The sequence below is a fragment of the Vanessa tameamea genome, chromosome 24 (genome assembly GCF_037043105.1).
Source record: "Vanessa tameamea isolate UH-Manoa-2023 chromosome 24, ilVanTame1 primary haplotype, whole genome shotgun sequence".
NCBI classification, from domain to species: domain Eukaryota; kingdom Metazoa; phylum Arthropoda; class Insecta; order Lepidoptera; family Nymphalidae; genus Vanessa; species Vanessa tameamea.
The window spans coordinates 1,017,713-1,037,006 of NC_087332.1; the positions used below are offsets into that span (position 1 = coordinate 1,017,713).

The following is a 19,294-nucleotide window of genomic DNA, read 5'->3' on the forward strand; positions in this document are numbered from 1 at the left end:
AAAGTAAAATGGCGACCTCCGTGGTCGAGTAGTGTGTACACCGGTTTTCATGGGTACGCCACTCTGAGGTCCCGGGTCCGATCCCGGCCGAGTCTATGTTGTCTTGGGTCTGGGTGTTTGTGGTACCGTCGTTACTTCTGATTTTCCATAACACAAGTGCTTTAGCTACTTACATTGTGATCAGAGTAATGTATGTGATGTTGTCCAATATTTAAAGTATTTCATATTTGGCAGTGAATACTCGAAATGAGGTGTTGATATTTTGCTGTAATATTTTCCAATCTACCGAAGCGAATTGGATCAAAGCGGTGAAACAAGATCCTAATATTATCTAGAGGAGAGGCCTAAGCCCATTCCTGGGACATTAAGAATAAGAATACGAAAAAGTTTATTCAAGACACGAATTTACAAATAAAAAAAACCAGTAATACATAATACAGTACAAAACAATATATATTGACAAACACAATAATGACTGCACTTGTCAATCAGGTGTACCATTCAACTTCCAAGTCGCGTTCCAAAACCCAACGCTGATTTCAATGGTACTTGTAGTTGTGACGAATTACGACAATCTGTATTGTAACAATATTAAAAGGTCAAATAACTAAATAGATTACGGGCTCTTACTACTTTTCAATATGGATACATCTTGATACAATATGTTAAATTGATGCGAAATATATGAAACAGAGAAACGTTTTCCCTCAACCCTCGTATTCACTCGACCCCAAGAAATCTGAAAGCTAACAGTAATCGTCGATTACAATGATTCTTTACGCGCCCCGCGGTTACAGTCGCGTTATATTTGGATTATTTGTGCTAGCTTCTTGTAATACATGATAAGTACCTGCCGATTGTCACTTGCACGGTGGTCTGGTAACTCGACGTTGTGTATAGCCTTTATTTATATCGTAATATAAATATATTCTTAAAAAGAAGTATGATTTTTCCCAAGGTTCACTGAAAAACGTTCATAGTGTAATGGAGGGTATATAATATATTAATGTATTGTATATTCTTACAGATATAGCTTATTGTGCAGACTGTCTCGTCGTCTCCGTAGACCAACGAGGCAGTCTGAGAACCTTATACCTAAGCTCTGCTTAGTTTATAGTATAAGGTTCCGGTTCAGAGCACAGATCGAGCCGATAAAAGGATATTCGGTTTTTTGTTCGAAAAGTTCTCAGTGACGTGTTTTCGTTGATTTTTTGCATTAAAAAATAAAAGTTTACTCCGAATTTTAAGTGAGTTTTTTAAATAAAACTGAGCATTGAGATATTTTGTCAACGCCTGACTCAAATGTCGTAGAGGCTAGGATACGTGAATATCAACCGATGATAGATTCAAGCTCAGTCAAGCACTCCAAAGTTGACTGCCTTGATAGTATAGTCTAGTAGCTAGATATAAGATTGCAAATCTCGAGGTCCTGGATTCAAAACTCAGTTCACGGTAAAAAGTAGTTGGGTTTTTTTGTCGAAAAATTCTTAGTAATAGTCCGGAGTCTAGAAGTTGGAAGTGTGCCGCGAAAAGCACGTTAAGGCGATGGTCCTGCACTGAACTATTTCTAAACGTTTCGGATTAGTGCCATCAGATTAAAAGGTTAAGAGAATAGAGAGTGCCCCTGTGTTTGCGTGAACACTTGACCACTATAATATGTTCTGCTTAGTTGTCTGATCTCCTTTGAGATCGTGACTGAAATCGGTCAGGATGACATCATCATCAATACGCAGATGTCGTCTGAGATAAAACTGTCGACTCCGGCGCTTTTAAAGCGGACGCTGCCAAAACTATAAGAGCTGAGAAACACAATATGAATGATTTTTAGTTAAAAAATAGACACTCAATTTTTTAAAGTAAACATTTATATTTCTTTTTAATATGGTTAAATTTAATTGCAAAGCATTATGAAAATAAATAACGTATTAATTTTAAACGTTCAACATACAAACAATGCCTTTAAGACTTCGCAATTTGAACAGTATTGCATTTGAATTTTAACATTTAGAAATATAAATAGTAGGGTATATTGAGCGATGTACGAGCACAGTAGAAGTATGCTGTAAGATTAAACTCAAAACTCACCGCAGAATACGAGAAGTGTCAGATTGTTATATGCGATATTGGTAATGATAAATATAAGATTTGTAGCCTACACGTGTCATAATGGTGTATCACTATGAGTCGGTTATAAAATATCCAGAGTGAGATACGAAGTGAAATAAAATGATATCTTACAGAAGCACACTGTACTACAGCTGTATAGATCGGTTGGTATATAAAAATAGTATAAAAAATCATATGGTATTAAATTATTAAATTAAACGTACGATGTTGAGACGGTAATTGGACCGATGGTAGCTTCACTTAATATAGTTTGTTAAATGACGATTCAAAAGTTCTTGTAAAAGCCTACTTGAATAAAGTATATTTTGATTTTTGGACATACGTCTCGTCAGACCACGGTAATGAGCCTGTTCTCCTCTTTATACTCCAATCGTTATCAGCCAGTTTTTGTAACTTATCACTCCATCTAGCTCAAGGATGCCTCTTCTCATGTTTGCCAAGACGCGATCTCAACTCATGAACACGTCTATCCAATCGGCTATCGAGCGAGAAATGTGATCAGCCGTATGCCAATCAGCTTGCTAATTATCTAGGCTATGTCACATGGTTACTAAAGTTTTATGTTGAGTCACCTCATTTCCTCTATATCCTCAAAAATATCTCTAAGCACAGCCCTTTCTAAAAAAAATAATTCATCAGAATGAAATAATTTTTAACATTTCGTCCCGGTTCGACATTTCGTGATTAAAATACAAATTACAATAATATTTACATTTCTATTTCAACTTTGTATGAAAAAAAAATCATGATATTAGAAATGAGACTAAAATAAATACGAACCTTCTTCTTCGTTTTTTTGGTTCTTTGTTTGATTGTTCAAATATAATCCGAAATGTTGTTTGCTTTGAATCTATAGAAGAAAATTGCGGGATTTATTTTTAATATACTCCCAGGTAATATTCATATATGATTTTTTAAAAATACACGCTCTTAGCGGCTTTGGAAAGGACAAAGGGGAAGGTAACTTTGCCTAGCACCTGAATGCTCCCTTACACTCGGGCGGAACCTCGTAAAATACATTTAAAAGATTTGAGTATGTTTTTGTTTGGCTAAAACAGTCGTTGTTTAATTATATTAACATTTAATATGACAGCAACGTCAAATCAATTTGAATTTCTATAAATAATGAATTATACTAGTGGGTAGCATGTTCGCGTTTATTCGACAGATTTTTACAAATTTCGATACCTATGACAGGTTTTGTTTTGATTTAATTTCTTTGTAAATATATATATATATATATATACAGGCATAGCGCCGCTCTCCACACAGCCAGTACCCTTTTTCCGCTCTCTAAAATTAATTATTTGTTAAATCGTAACAACGTAGTAAACTGCTATTAAGAATCCTTTTTAATTTTCTGCACATATACGGCTGGAGTTCTTCAAAATGAGATCATAACCGATCTTTTACGTGCAGCTATCGTCCCATTCGCTATCAATATATAAGATGTCCCGACTATGTTTGGGACATATCGTGAGAAAATTATATACATTTTTTTTTAATTTGGAGGAAGGGTTTTTTTGCAAGCCCGTCTGGATAGGTGCCACCCATCAAATTATATTCTACCTTCAAGTCACAATACTTACTATTGTTATGTTCCGGCTTGAAGGGTGAGTGAGCCAAGGTAACTCCAGGCACATAACATCGTAACTTCCAAGATCGGTTTAGGTTACATGAATGTAAGAAACGGATAATGTTTCTGACAGCGTTAATGTCTATGGGCGGTGGTGACCACTTACCATCAGGTGGTCTATTTTCCCGTTCATCTAATTTAGTATATCATAAAAATCTCTGCAATCTGATCCAACTCAAACCAATTTTTTTTAATTAAAATTCCTCATGCTCTCCTTGGCTGACACACGTACAGAAAAATTATATTATATATAAATATTTATTTGTTAATTGATTTGTCTTTTAGTTTGTTTTATATGATAACTCTTTTCCTTATATTTCCATATTATATATATGTATTATATATACGTACGTAGCTAACAAACAAAATGCTCACCAAATGGAAAGTGACTACCATTGCCCATACATCGGAGTTTAGAGTTCAAACTCGATGCCCGAAGATCAAATTGAGCGGCTGGGATTAATCCAAATAATTCCTCGGAAAATACCCCGTGAAATATGGCTTACTCGCCCTTTATGTGGAACAGGCATTGATTATCAAATCTTTTAATAAAAATATAATGCGTCGAATGTAAAATTATCATCTAATTCCATTTTTAGTTGCGACATTAGCGTGGTCAAATGTCTGTATTTTTTATTGTTCTTGAAATAGCTTTATTGATACGTTGCATAGTCATAATTCTTAACTCTGATACAGCGTCTGAGTGAATTTACTAATTATTAATCTTCGAATATTGTTTAACACTAATTGGATAGTAAACGTTTTTTCTAAACTGTAATATTGGCGTTTGAATTTCAAATTAAGAACTAAAGAAGTTAATTTTTTTATTAATGCGGATGAGCATAAGTATGACTTGATAATAGGCTATTGGACTGGTTTTTAAAATCCATTTTATATTATTTAGTAGAGGTTAAGGAACCCAGTAACAGTTGTTTTTTTTTAAATTCTAGTACATATTTGCTGAAAAATATCAAATTAAAAATTCCATATTTAAATAGCGCGCGAAAACGCTACTTTGACAATATGGCGCTGCATGGGGTGCTTCACTTGCCTGTATTGTAATCTGTGGCACATATAATCCACATACAGTAGGCAAACGAGGTCAACAAGCAAGTGACGTCATCATAAACCCGACCAATCAGGAGCGTTTTGTGTCACGTGACTAACGTTTAAAAAAAATGGATTTTTGAATAAATTAATTATTATTTTCAACTTACGTCAATGAATAACCATTTTTAAACTTATAATATATACAGATTATAATAATCGATACTTTATTTTTCGTATTATCAAATAGCCTATTCCTACCATAATCATGTTAAATCGCCATTTTACAAGATACATTTCAATATAAAGCTGTAACCCGCTTGGAATGCAGATTCTACTGAGAAGACCGGCAAGAAACTTAATAGCTTCATAACTAAAAATGTGTACAAACATTGACCATGTACTGAAAAATATACGTCACTTTTTTAACGTTACTTTTCAATGTATTATGATCAATAAGTCTAAATAGTAAAAATTGTTACATAAAAATTTAGCTATAGTTAAATGACGTAGAGCCGAGATGGCCCAGTGGTTAGAATACGTGCATCTTAACCGATGATTTCGGGTTCAAACCCAGCCAGTCACCACTGAATTTTCATGTGCTTAATTTGTGTTTATAATTCATCTCGTGCTTGGCGGTGAAGGAAAACATAGTGAGGAAACCTGCATGTGCTAATTTCAACGAAATTCCGCCACATGTGTATTCCACCAACCCGCATTGGAGCACCGTGGTGGAATATGCTCCAAAACTTTCTCCTCAAAGGGAGAACAGGCCTTAGCCCAGCAGTGGGAAATTTACAGGCTAATATAAGTGGTACCTACCCAGACCTGCTTGCACAAAGCAGTACCAACAAGTGATTAAACGTTCTCAAACGTTTTTAATTAATTTTATTGTGTTTCTTATTTAATACATAACAAAAAGCTAAACCAACTTTGTTCCAACGAAGTATCCAACGCCATATTTGTAAAGTTTTTTCTCAGTGCGCCTCTATCTATATTACAAAACGAATATTGCCTACAATGTATCCCTCTTATAATTAATTGAAACTCGAATGAGCACCTTCGACTATCTATATACTTCATTTGTAATTACAACTTTTAATTTCATGCTGGTAAGTGCTAGCGTTGTGGTATTAAGAAATACCCTATAGGAGAATAATCTATGCCTTTGGGATTACTTTAATAGTTTAATGTATTTGTTAATAGATATTCTGTGTTTTTCTATATAAAGATATAGCTCAGTGGTATATTTACAGTGTCAATGATGTAACAAACCACAGAACAAGACGGATAGGTCAATTATATTTGCATAAAAAGCAATTAGAAAAGGGTTCAATTGACCCGAATCGGATATGGGTTGAGCAACAAATCTCTATACACAATAAAGGTTGTGTCTGTATATGACATGTATTTCAAAAGAACAAATATTTTAATTGCTATAGACTCAAGAAAAACAAAAGCACATTCTTTCTGTTAGGAAACTGTACGAAGTACTCTAAGCGTGACGTCATCTGATTTAATGGGACGGGTAAATGGGACTCTTGATGGGAAGTAGTTACCAGCATAGACGTTGGTGCAGTATGAAATATTTAACATTTTTCACATCGCCAATGTATCACCAACGTTGGGTGTTGGGTGTTTCATGTGCCTGTAGTTACATTGGAACACAATACCAAGTATATATTATGATTTGTATAAATATTGGACAACATCACATACATTATTCTGATCCCAATGTAAGTAGCTAAAGCACTTGTGTTATGGAAATCAGAAGTAACGACGGTACCACATACACCCAGACCCTAGACAACATAGAAAATTAATGAACTTATTCTACATCGACTCGGCCGGAAATCGAACCCGGGAGCTCAGAGTGGCGTACCCATGAAAATCGGTGTACACACTACTCGACCACGGAGGTCGTCAATATGATTGGTCGGTATCTACCCAGACGGGCTTGCGATTACCATCAAGTAAATTATGCCACCACGCTGTTTAAATATGTAATGGATGTCACAGAATTTATTTTCGTAATTGTATTTCTATTTACATTTTCACCAAGCATTCAATGAAAATAAAATAAATACTAAACTGTAAACTTAGAATTGAACACACTACCACAGCTAGAATTCACGCACTCATCCACTGTGCCATCTCCGCTCTTATACGAATTAATGTTGGAAATAGTGGAACATAGAACATTATCAACATTTTAAATTTCGAATTATTTATATTTAATTTTAAAAATAATAATATCACGTATCGCGGGTTTTTTAACGAACGTTACAATAAGATTCTATTTTTGAAAAAATTCTCACGCTCCTTGAGTATTGTATTAAAATAATCATCTCATTCAATTTATGTTTTTCATTCTAATATAAATAATACTTGAAAAACAATAACCCTTTTATACAATATATATTTTTATACAAAAGAAATAAGGAAATATACACTTAAAACGTTTATTTAAAATATCAACTTCGAAAAATTATTTCGTTCATTTACATAAAAACTTTTTTATTTTTAAAAATAGTAATATGGAGCTTATTATTAATTTAGTTAATTAAGAAATATAAACAATTATATAATAGTAGAACATTAATTGGATATAATAAGACTTCACACAATAATTTTACGAACGAACGAACGACGGACTATAATTATTATTCGACTGAAAATTTTATAAAATATTTAAAAAGTCCGGAATTCGTTTTAATGGATATACAAAAATTCAAATATAAATATTAATCGATTAATAGATTTATTATTTATAACCGTTATTAATTAATACATGGTTCATTCCTTAATTCGAGTTTATTTTTTTATTTAGGTAAAACAACTTTTGAATCTTTCACGGGTGGGCTTAAACCTTCTCGGCTCGCAGCACTTTTTCTTATATTATAAATAAATTAGAATAGTAGTTACTATTTGCTATATAATATTTCATTGTTAGTCATGGCTGAATGTTATATTCCTTGACCTTGATATATATCTATTCTTAAATAAATATTTATTATTTATTAAAGGTTATTCTTTATTAATAAAAAAAATCTCCCTCTCTGATGACCGACAATTACACGCAAAAACGTGCACAGATAAAAAAAAAATTCGCGCGTTTTCTTCTTCATTTCCCGCGTTTTCCGACCAGCGTAGCTCCCGGGTCAGTCGTTCGCGGACCGCCGTGGCGTGTGTACGTCTCACGTAGCCGTGCAATAAAATGGATGAGTAAAATTCGATTGTCGCAAGATGATTACACTATTTTCGTCGCACGATCTCAAACGCTTAAGTGTATTATGAATTAATGGTGACAGTGGGGAATTTCATCGGATGTTCGAGTGTGTGTCAGTGTTCTATCTAAAAGATTTTTTTTAAATCGTGATAATATTAAATCGACGGAGACCGAATACGTGAGTTTTGACAAGATTAAAAATTATCTATCTCTTTTTAGTTTACCATTTTTCTCATTTAAGATAAAATTACATCATTTAATGTTTTTTGGGTTAATTAATAATTATTAATTGTCTTAAAATTTAAATAACCAACGACACTTCGAGAATTTTTTTTTGTTATTGGTATTGTTTAAAACTTATTCGTATTTTAATTATAATTTCAATGTTAGATCATTTATCTTCAACCCACAAAGGGTGTTAAAGCATGAAAAGTCGTTGGCAAATATCGTCTTTTGTAGACGTCATTTGGTCGAGATCTATTAAATTTTCACCATTAAAATTATCGTATTATTTAACGAAATAAAACCTCCTTCAATTAAAAATAAATTGAAAAAAAAAACTTTGTGTTTCTTTTATATTTATATAAATTTAAAATTTGAACGAATACAAATGCTACCTAATAGTTTTAATTGGTTGGAAAAATTCAGTTAAGCAGATTAAATAGAAAGACAGTAGGATAACCGTTTTATTGTTATTATATAGAATATATTATTTAAGCATGTCATATAAAATATATTTATGATCACATAAAACAAATCCACTCCAACATAACAGTCATATAATATTCCAACTTTTCGTAATGTATACAAATGAATCAAATTTATCGAAATATTTTTATAACTGTACCTGCTAGTATGTTTTTGAATTTGACCCAATTTTGGATTCAAATTTTAAACCAATCTTTCATTACAGTCCAGTTTTGCACAAACTTTTTGTGCTGGTACAATACAATTTTTCTTTTTTATAATTTATTCAATATGGCCGCCAAATTAGTTCTTTTTTTAAATTTATAATTTGCTACAAATATTTGTTTTTGATATCATTGAATCGTATTTAAGCGACATTGAAAACTGGCGCATCATTGTGAATGGAGTTTCATTTTACAATAAATGCATGTAAATCTGATGGTAACTTTGCTCTGTGTAAGTCCGTCTAAGTAGGTACCATCTGATCATCTCACACATCAAATATTCTACCACCGAACAGCAATACTTTTGTGTTCCGGTTTGAACGTTGATTGAATCAATGCAACTACAAGCACAATTGACATAATTTCTTAGTTTCTAAAGTTTGTGGTGCATTGGCGATCTTAGGAATAGCTTTTTTACAATGTATATGAGCGGAGATCACTCACCATCAGGTGGCACTTTGTGAGTCTACCTACATTATAAAAACGTACACAATCATGAAATTACACACACCTAAAAGCACCTATATAATATGTATGAATCAGAACATGTTAAATGTAGAAACAAATGTAGTTTGGCGTTGACTAAGATTGCCCGTGTGGATGAACCTACGTTACTCCGTACAGATAAGGTTTATAGACTTAGCAATATATAGTGAATTATTTTTTTTAATTGATTGTATCAACCATAACAGGTATTTATTATTCCAATTAAATTTGTAAATATCATCCCGTATTTAATAAAATGATTCAAATCAAATATTGTAAAGTTTACTTGAACAAAATAAATTATATTTGATCTGGATTTGAATGAGCTGGTAGATACGCTAGGATACGTGAATCTTAATCGAAATTTGTTGGTTCAAACATGGACGTTCAGGGTATTTTTTATTTATCCTTAAATTATGTTAATAATATATATCTCATTAATTTCGTGATCAGTTGAGATTTTAAGATATCTGGATACAGAATACGACTCATGTGGAGATCTTCTAAATATAGTTCGTTTATCGTTTATTTCTTTCGCGATGTAGATGCTCAATAAGAAATGATTATTAAAAATTTAGCTTTGTGTGAATTTTAGACGTACGTACGTACAGTTAGTAAATGGTAATGTTAAATTCAAAATTACAATCCGTCCTGTAATTACATTATTAACATCTGGCTCGCTTTTAATGGATTGCTTTAATTTGCGCCAAATATGAATTTGACAGATGCAGGATACGAAATACCAAATAGTTCGGAAAATGGTCAGTCAGTCAGTTAGTTCGTTTTTTTTTTAAAACAAAAACGTGGAAGTAAAATTTGTAATATACTATGTTATGTTATGAAAATCATGATTATAATAATTTTTCATGTGTATCATCTTTCCTTGCGCTTTTTTGAAGGGACGGATGTGTGTAACAGGAAGTCGCGCGCGCTATTTGATTCGACCAATGAGCGCGCACGGTTGCAGAATTAACCGTCAGGTGGAGTCTTTCCGAGAGCATATTATTAACGTTGCTTATTAGTAAAGTGAGATGGTAGATGTTCCAGATACGACTACTGTAGACTCGTTAGTTGATTTTTTTAATTATTTCTATTATTTTAGTTTATTTCCTATTTTAATAATGAATGTTATTTATCGTGATTCATTGTCAACTTCATAATAACTCAAGTTCGTGCTCCTTTAAGAATAATTCTAGTATATATTGGTGCCATACTTTCGTTGTTTTTCAATTGTATTTTTATAAAAGTTTAATATTCGTATAATTAGTTCGTGCGTGTGCGTGCGTGTGTGTATGGGTCAGTTGAAATTAGGTTATAGAAGTAATGTATTTTTCTGTTTCATCGTACGTCTTGTTAAGCAGGAACGCAAATACCATTTTTTTACACTGAGCTAGTGGCAATTTATATATAAACAGTTCTGCATTCTGTTTGTATACGTACCATGGATGGTACCAAAATTTTTAGACCGGTAATTTTTTTTTTTTTGTGAGGCTAGAGCAACTTCGTGGGACGTATTATAGTGTACTTAGTTGTAATTATGTACATTACATGTTTATATTACACACACTACCATAGATACGCACACCGATGCATTATTCATAGGTATATTCCGTCACTCTCATAATCAAATGGGACGGCAAATCCGTCACGGCTGAAAAGAGTTCTGGCGGACTTGCCATTTGTAGTGAGCTAGTTCCACGCGCTGTTTTGCTCACGTGTGATTCTAGATAAGGCGATGGTTAGTTACTCTTTGTCCTCTTCTGTATCCCTGACGTTTATGAAAAAATATGTTTAAAACGAACACACATTTGGGGTTTATGTTATTAGTTAGTATTTGATCGAATCCTGTACGATTCCAAATACCTTAAAATAAACTATTTTGATTTTAAATAAATTTATTATTTGTATTAAAGATTTATATATTATAGCGAAACGACTGTACCGAATTTGATGAAATTTCGTATGAAGCATGTTGGAACTCCAGACGAAGACGCAGGCGATAACTAGTAACTAATATAAGTTAATCAAGATATTTAATTATAGTTAGAAGATTATAATTATACTAATTTAATAAAATAGTAAATTAAAATTTAATTTTTTTTTTTTATATTAGTGGTGGCAAACGAGCAGGAGGCTCACCTGATGGAAAGTGACTACCACCGCCCATGGACATCTGCAACACCAGGGGGCTTGCAGGTGCGTTGCCGGCCTTTCAGCAAGGAGTACGCTCTTTTCTTGAAGGTTCCTAAGTCGTATCGGTTCGGAAAAACCGCCGGCGAAAGCTGGTTCCACAGAGTGGTTGTGCGAGGCAGAAAATGTCTTAAAAATCGCGCTGTCGTGGATTTTCGGACATCTAGGTGGTGCGGGTGATATTTTGAATTACTAATCTAATTAATTTAACTACTAATCCGATCGACATGAAACTCTCACATATTGATAGATAGTAAAGTTTTATTTATATATGTTTTGTATTTTAGACGGATCTTATTATGTCAACGTATTCAGGGAGAAGATTGTCGTTCCGGGTACTTTTGAAGCGAACACTGCCAAAACTATGTCACATGAAAACTTTAAATGCAAGGTTTGAACACGAAAATGTCTATAGAAGAGCCACGGACAGCATAATATATATATTTTAATAGACATAGAAATAGTATATATGTAGACATACAGGAGGAATATAATAGGTTCAAATCCGTGCTTATAACTACGCTCGGTGAAGGGAAACATCGTGAGGAAACCTGCACGTGTTAAATAAACTAGTATATGTAACTCATTAGCGAGTAAGAGATGGGCAGGCCATTTCCCAGTAGTGGGCCATTTACAATCCAGACAGTACGTTACGTAATGCTTGAACGATAAATCGGTTTTAGACGACCTCCGTGGTCGAGTAGTTTGTACTCCGGTTTTCATGTGTACGCCACTCCGGGGTCCCGGGTTTGATTCCCGGCCGAGTCGATGTAGAAAAAGTACATTAGTTTTCTATGTTGTCTTGGGTCTGGCTGTTTGTGGTGCCGTCGTTACTTCTGATTTTCCATAACACAAGTGCTTTAACTACTTACATTGGGATCAGAGTAATGTATGTGATGTTGTCCAGTATTTATTATTATTATTATTAATTATGTCAAAAAGTCTATCCTTTTTAAAGTAAATAAAATGTTAATTTAAATCACTGTCTGTGAATTAAAATCGCCGTTAACACTTTACGGTTTGGGACCAGGTGCAATAACAAGATTGGTATATGAATACACGTTTGTAAAAAGAAATTCGGCGTGCGGTATAAAATAAAATACATGGGTATACATACTATATACTTAAAAGGCACATAATATGCGATATATGATTTAAATATATTGTAAGTTATATGTATATATTTTATTCCCATATCTCAGATTTAATTTGATAGAAGTTTAGGAGATTTTCTGCTGCAAAACTTTATTGGAAACCGTCGGAAATTTGCAATTTTTTTTTGTCCCTTGTGGCTCTAGTTACACTGGATACGCTTCAAATCAAAACATAACAAAACTAAGTATTCCCGTTCAGCGATAGAATATATGTTGAGTAGATACCTGCACATACGGATTTGCACCAACAAAATATATTATACAGTAAAACCTCCTTTAAAACGCGCTGAACATTCTGGTACGAATTTTATATGCATTGGTTTAGTAGTTTTTAATGTTTTGATTATTCAAAAAACATCTTATATATTAATATAGATATATTTACGTATTTGTAAGAAAATACCTCTGGGAGGAATAGCTAGTACATGTTAATAATAAACGAACTTCCATTTGTTTTGTAATGAACGAATTGTGTCATTCAATAGACCGGGCCATTGCGAGTACATTCATACGATTCATTCATTATATTGTAAGCGACTCGCTGTATTACAATTGACAAATTTTATGATTGCTAGTGAACGTTATGATTAAAACAATTCAATGTTGATCCCTGACCTTGATCTATGAAAGATTTTTTCATTAATCAATACGACCAAACAAATTATAATTTGGTTTGATTTTAGTGGTTAGTACATTTAATAAAGGGCCAAAGTAATTTTTTACTATTTCCAAATAAAAATAATATTTCTGTTTGTCCTATAACGGCATAAGGTTATTTTAGTGCTATCGACAATGATACCCAGAAACGCATCCGTTTTATAAGACAAGCGACGTCTGTACATTGTTCTATTCTATTTTCCAAAAGTAAGGGTTCTTAATATAAGCCCTTTTAGCACCAGGCCACAGAAATATTTATTTATTTATTTATTTGGGAAACAAACAATTATAATTACACTTAATAGAAAAAAAAAACAAGTATAAGAAAAACATAAATCAATCAAGTTTCCACTTAAAATTAGTACAAATAAATGACAACTTACATTAAAAATAAAAACAAAAATAGAAAGTATAAAAAGCAAGTAAAACAGTTACAGTTTAGTAATATGACGTGAACTAAATTTAAACTCACTAATCTCACTAATAAATATGCAATGATACTTAGACAGATATCGCCATTGTAAACGATATATCTGAAATAAATATTGCACTTAAATTAGATTTTACACTACATTTGTGTATTTTATTTAACATTTCAAATAAGTAAGCAGACTGGCTGATGGTACTAGATGGTAATTGGTCACCACTGCTCATAAACGTTGGCACTGAATGAAATTTTAATCGCTTGGGTCGTCCATGCGCCGGTAACCTTGGGAACTGATACGTTATAGTATTGTTTATGGTTCACTCATTTATCAAATTCGAACACAATAATATTAACGATAAGAATTGATGTTTGGTGGTAGAGTATGTGTGAGGTGGTACCCAGAAGGTTTTCACAAAGCTTTAGCACCAATTTTATTCTACTTATATTTTTAATGAACAATATTTATTCTTAATATCTAGATTAAAGTATTTAAAATGAAATAATTTTAGTCTGACTTTTTTTTTTTCTTCTTTTTTTCTCTCGCTGGAAAAACGCATTACGCGCTTCCCCCATGTGATGGAAGGTGAGGGGGGGGACTCCCCGGAGCCCTGAACGCCGAGTGCGCCCAGGTACGCCGGGTTTACCCACTAAAAAACCAGCGGTACCCTCTCCGTCTTTCGTCTCAATTATAGGAGAACACATCATTCCGATCAGACATACATCAGTCTATATTATCTAATATTGTATTAAGTTTGCTTGAAAATTATTTAACAATTACTTTAACTTGCATGTTGACAGTTTTATTTATGACTAGTCGTCGCTTGCGCCTTCGCTCGCCTTTTATATCGGTCACCAGGTGTTAATAAAAAAGTAACCTATAGTCTTTCAAGGTTCCAACTAGCTTCAAATTAAACTTCATGAAATTCAGTTCAGTAGTTTGCCCGTGAAAAAGTAACAGGCAGAGTTATTTTCGCATTTATAATATCAGTATTAAACTTCTTTTTTCTTGGGAACCTTCAAGAAAAGAGCGTACTCTTTCCTGAAAGGCCGGCAACGCACCTGCAAGCCCCCCGGTGTTGCAGATGTCCATGGGCGGTGGTAGTCACTTTCCATCAAGTGAGCCTCCTGCTCGTTTGCCACCTATGACATAAAAAAAAAAATGTATATATGTTACTGTAAAAGCTCGAACTACGGTAAATCCTAAGATTTTCCAGTAAAACCTAAGATTTACCAATTCTTAACGGTAAACGACCAAAACGTTTATAACTAACCAAACCTAACATAACCTATTTAAATTATTTTCAGTTCGGATATTATTTTATAACACGTTATGACTTGATTTTTTTCAACGTTTACCGTGCCTTAAATGTAAATCCTAAGATTTACTAAGTGAATGGTGGCAAGAGTTCGAATCGCAAAACGTTTTGGGCATTTACCATTAAGAATTGGTAAATCTTTGGTTTTACTGGAAAATATTAGGATTTACCGTAGTTCGAGCTTTTAAAGTAACAGATATATATATGTTCTTAATATTCACTTCACCTAAGCACCGGTTCATACCAGCTGTAGTTTCAAACTTCATATATAAAATATACGAGGAATGCCTTTTAATTGCTCATTGGAACGTCTTCCAAGTCACTGGGTTATCAAAATGCGGTCAAAACGTTCACTAATGGCGTCCTTGTTTTAGATTTTCTGAATGATCAATCACCCGTGGTAATGGAAATTAATGTTTTCAAGTATATTGCAACCATTATCACATAGATATATCATACTCGCAACTCGCCCCGGCTTCGCATGAGTAATATTTATTAATACAAAAATTATTATGAATATAATTTATACCATATAGCAGGAATAATATGGAACTTAGTACCAGAGGTTTTTTTTTAATTGTATCATTAGTACCGGAGATTAACCTAAACAAACAAATTTTACTTCTTAATAATATTAGTACAGATTACTACATGTGACAGAAACAAATCAACCCCATGTGAAAAGATGGCGCGTTAGATTTACCATAGTAAGCTATGGGTAGTAGCTTCTCACTTCGACCCTCAGCAACGGAGCTGGACGTATAAACGTCATTCAATATTGTAAACTGCATTGCAGGTATGTATAATGCAAAATTGACGTGGAAACTACAGGACATTCCTAGTTTTAGCATTCGTCAAGAGGGTTCGTCATAATTATAAAAAAAAAACCGTTAAATTAATTTTATATTATAATACTAGCGACCCGCCCCGGCTTCGTACGGGTGCAATGCTAATACTAAGTATACTACAGAATATCTGGGCCATATTGATCTATATTAAATTCTTAATGTATTTAAGGTACTTTATTGGATAAGGATTTATAATGATAAGGATTTATGGTATATTTCTAAAAATCGTTTCGAAAATAAGCCATTATTTCACGTAAAAAGTAAAGGATAAAAAATGGTTATTGTGGGTTATCCCTAAGAGATAGACACATACCATCGCGGACTTTTTTCGAAAACCTTTTTAAGGTATACAATACTGTAGTACATTATTTTGATCTATCTCGTAGGGTTCAGCCAGCGTTGCAATAAAAGCGCAAAAATGTTTTTAATCACGACAACACTTCAGAAACCTCTAAAATGTTATCAGCGTTTCTCTACTATATTGTGCATTTATTATAAACCTTACTCTTGAATCAATCTATCTATTAAAAAAAACCGCATCAAAATCCGTTGTGTAATTTTTAAGATCTAAGCATACATAGGGACAGACAGCGGTAAGCGACTTTGTTTTATACTATGTAAAGATAATAATAATGATATTGATGACTAGTTTTTGCTTGATTCGCTTGCGTTTTAGGGGTCGGTTGTCATGTGTTAGGAATAAAAAGTAGCCTATCTCCTTCCTTGGAGCTCAAGCAACCAAATTTCATTAAATTCGGTTCCGTAGTTTGACCGTGTAAGAGTAACAGACAGAAAGACAGACAGAGGTCTTTTCACATTGATAATATTAGTATGAAATAATTCTTGCTTTGTAAATGATAACATTATAATGAACAGGTCCACTTTAGGTCTATTTAAAATAAATATATTACTATTTTAATATTGATGTGAAACCGTTAACGCGTTCTACTAACGAACAAACGACACGGTAGAAAGTTGTTTATTTCTGTATTAAAATATAAAATTTAATTACATAAAAGTGTTTCTCTGTTTTATTCATAAATCTAAACTGTACTAAGTTTTTTGTTTAAATACGTAATCCATTTTTTGCTTTATTGAAAATGTATTTATATACGACCAAATACCTGATGGTAAGTAGGTCATCGCCCACTGAAATTACCACCGTCGAAAGTATTAGCCATTACATCTTCAAAATCAAAAATCAATTAAAATATACTTTATTCAAAGAAAGCTTTTACAAGCACTTTTGAATCGTCATTTAACAAACTATATTAAGTGAAGCTACCACCGTCAATCGTAATCGTCATCATAACTAAGATATTATGTCCCTTGTTCCGTACACACTGGCTCACTCACCCTTCAAACCGTAATACAACAATAGTGAGTGCGTTAAGCGGTAGAATATCTGATGAGTACCTACCCAGACGGGATTGCACGAAGCCCTACCACCAAGAGCACAGACGCTCTTATAAAATATTTATTTAAAACAATATTTTATAGATACACTGTTAAGTTTTTAAAAATTTTGCAATCCAGCAACGAAAAAAAAGGCAATTCTTCGAGCATCGCACTCAATTAAAAAATGTTGAAAGCGTTCGAAACTTAACTTGTTTCTAAATAAAAAATTGTCCCTTCATTTCCATTTAAAATTTGTTTCCTAACATTTCAAATAGAAAGTTCCACGGAACCATCTGTCGTATATTAAAGTTAAGACGTGCTTCACTGCAATACGCTTCTAATATAACTTGATACAGTTTTTAACTTAGCGTTATTACATGAACTTATTTAACAGTTTCATATCGCTCAACTTGTCAAACTTAATATGATAATTATAATTTATTTAAGCAATACACCCTGTATTCAAATACTTACAAAATATGGAGTCTCATTGCTAATATAGCTGAGAAGATTCGTTTCTTCAATGCGGTTTGATGGATGTGTTTCAGAATTATATTTGAGATATGCAGGTTAACTTGGCTGCTGAGCCTTAGATTAATAATACGGGCAGTATTATTAATATAAAAATTATTATCCATAATTTTCATCGTCAATACATACATAAACATAACATAATCAGCCTGTAAATTTCCCACTGCTGGGCTAAGGCCTCCTCTCCCGTTGAGGAGAAGGTATGCAGCATATTCCACCACGCTGCTCAAATGCTGGTTGGTGGAATACACATGTGGCAGAATTTCGTTGAAATTAGACACATGCAGGTTTCCTCACGATGTTTTCCTTCACCGCCGAGCACGAGATGAATTATAAACTAATTAAGCACATGTAAATTCAGTGGTGCCTGCCTGGGTTTGAACCCGAAATCATCGGTTAAGATGCACGCGTTCTAACCACTGGGCCATCTCGTCAATACGCCAATAATCTATATCTATATAATAAAATTGGAGTGTCTGTTTGTAATATTAAAGTTACAGCTTTTTACTCAATGCATATGTATACACTGTATGTGTACCGAAATAACATTTTTTTCAATTTTGCCAGGTAGGAGTCCGGACTAAACGCCGGTTTATTTCTTTGTCTGGCCGCAAAATAAGAATTAAAAACATCCATCAAATATGATGCGGAATAATTTGACTAGTTCGGTAGTTGAGTCACAACTTAGGAAAATAATGCGTGCGCGCAGGGGAAGTCACTTCGAGCAAGAACTTTGATTAGGCTAAAGCTAAGAAAACGGTTATGTTTTTTGAAATAATCTGCAGGACAAGTTTCATAACGATTTTGTTTAGTTTTTAAGGCAAATTTGTGGAAAAAAATCAAAAAAATATTGAAGTAACAACTTTTTCCGCCTCGCATTTTTAAATTTAGACGGATAATTACTATTTTAATATTGACAAATAACCAGTGTTTAATCGTTTTTATAAATAAGAAGAAATAAAAATAGATTCTAATTGTTACTTTTTTTTTAAATAAAATTTTTGAAGTTTCATTTTTGACTTATTTTGAAAAAAATTCTAAAAAACGTGATAACTCAAAAATGGTTAACTTTTGCATTATGCATATGGGGGTTAAAATTATCGCAAATAGTCACTCCTATCACCTCCTAACGAGAATACGTCGAATTACCAATAACCCTGTATATAATATATATATAATAAGTATTGCTATCTGGGGATAGAAAACGTGATCTCTACGGAGACTAGCCAAACGTGCACATGATTGTGCGTTAGCACAGGTGAATTTTCCAATCATTTACTGAAATGTACACACTTCCAGATCAGGTACAGCTACTAAGATTTTATTTACGAAAAATT

The 19,294-nt window shown here is 33.1% G+C and overlaps 1 protein-coding gene across 1 annotated transcript in view; it reads left to right on the plus strand.

Annotated features, from left to right (window-relative positions):
• Positions 1-7,983: 7,983 nt before the first annotated feature.
• LOC113394155 (octopamine receptor beta-2R) overlaps positions 7,984-19,294 on the plus strand; it is a 203,251-nt gene continuing 191,940 nt past the window's right edge. Inside the window, exon 1 of the mRNA XM_026631367.2 lies at positions 7,984-8,217. The gene's annotated coding sequence lies outside the window, so the exon portion shown is untranslated. The remainder of the gene's footprint in view (positions 8,218-19,294) is intronic.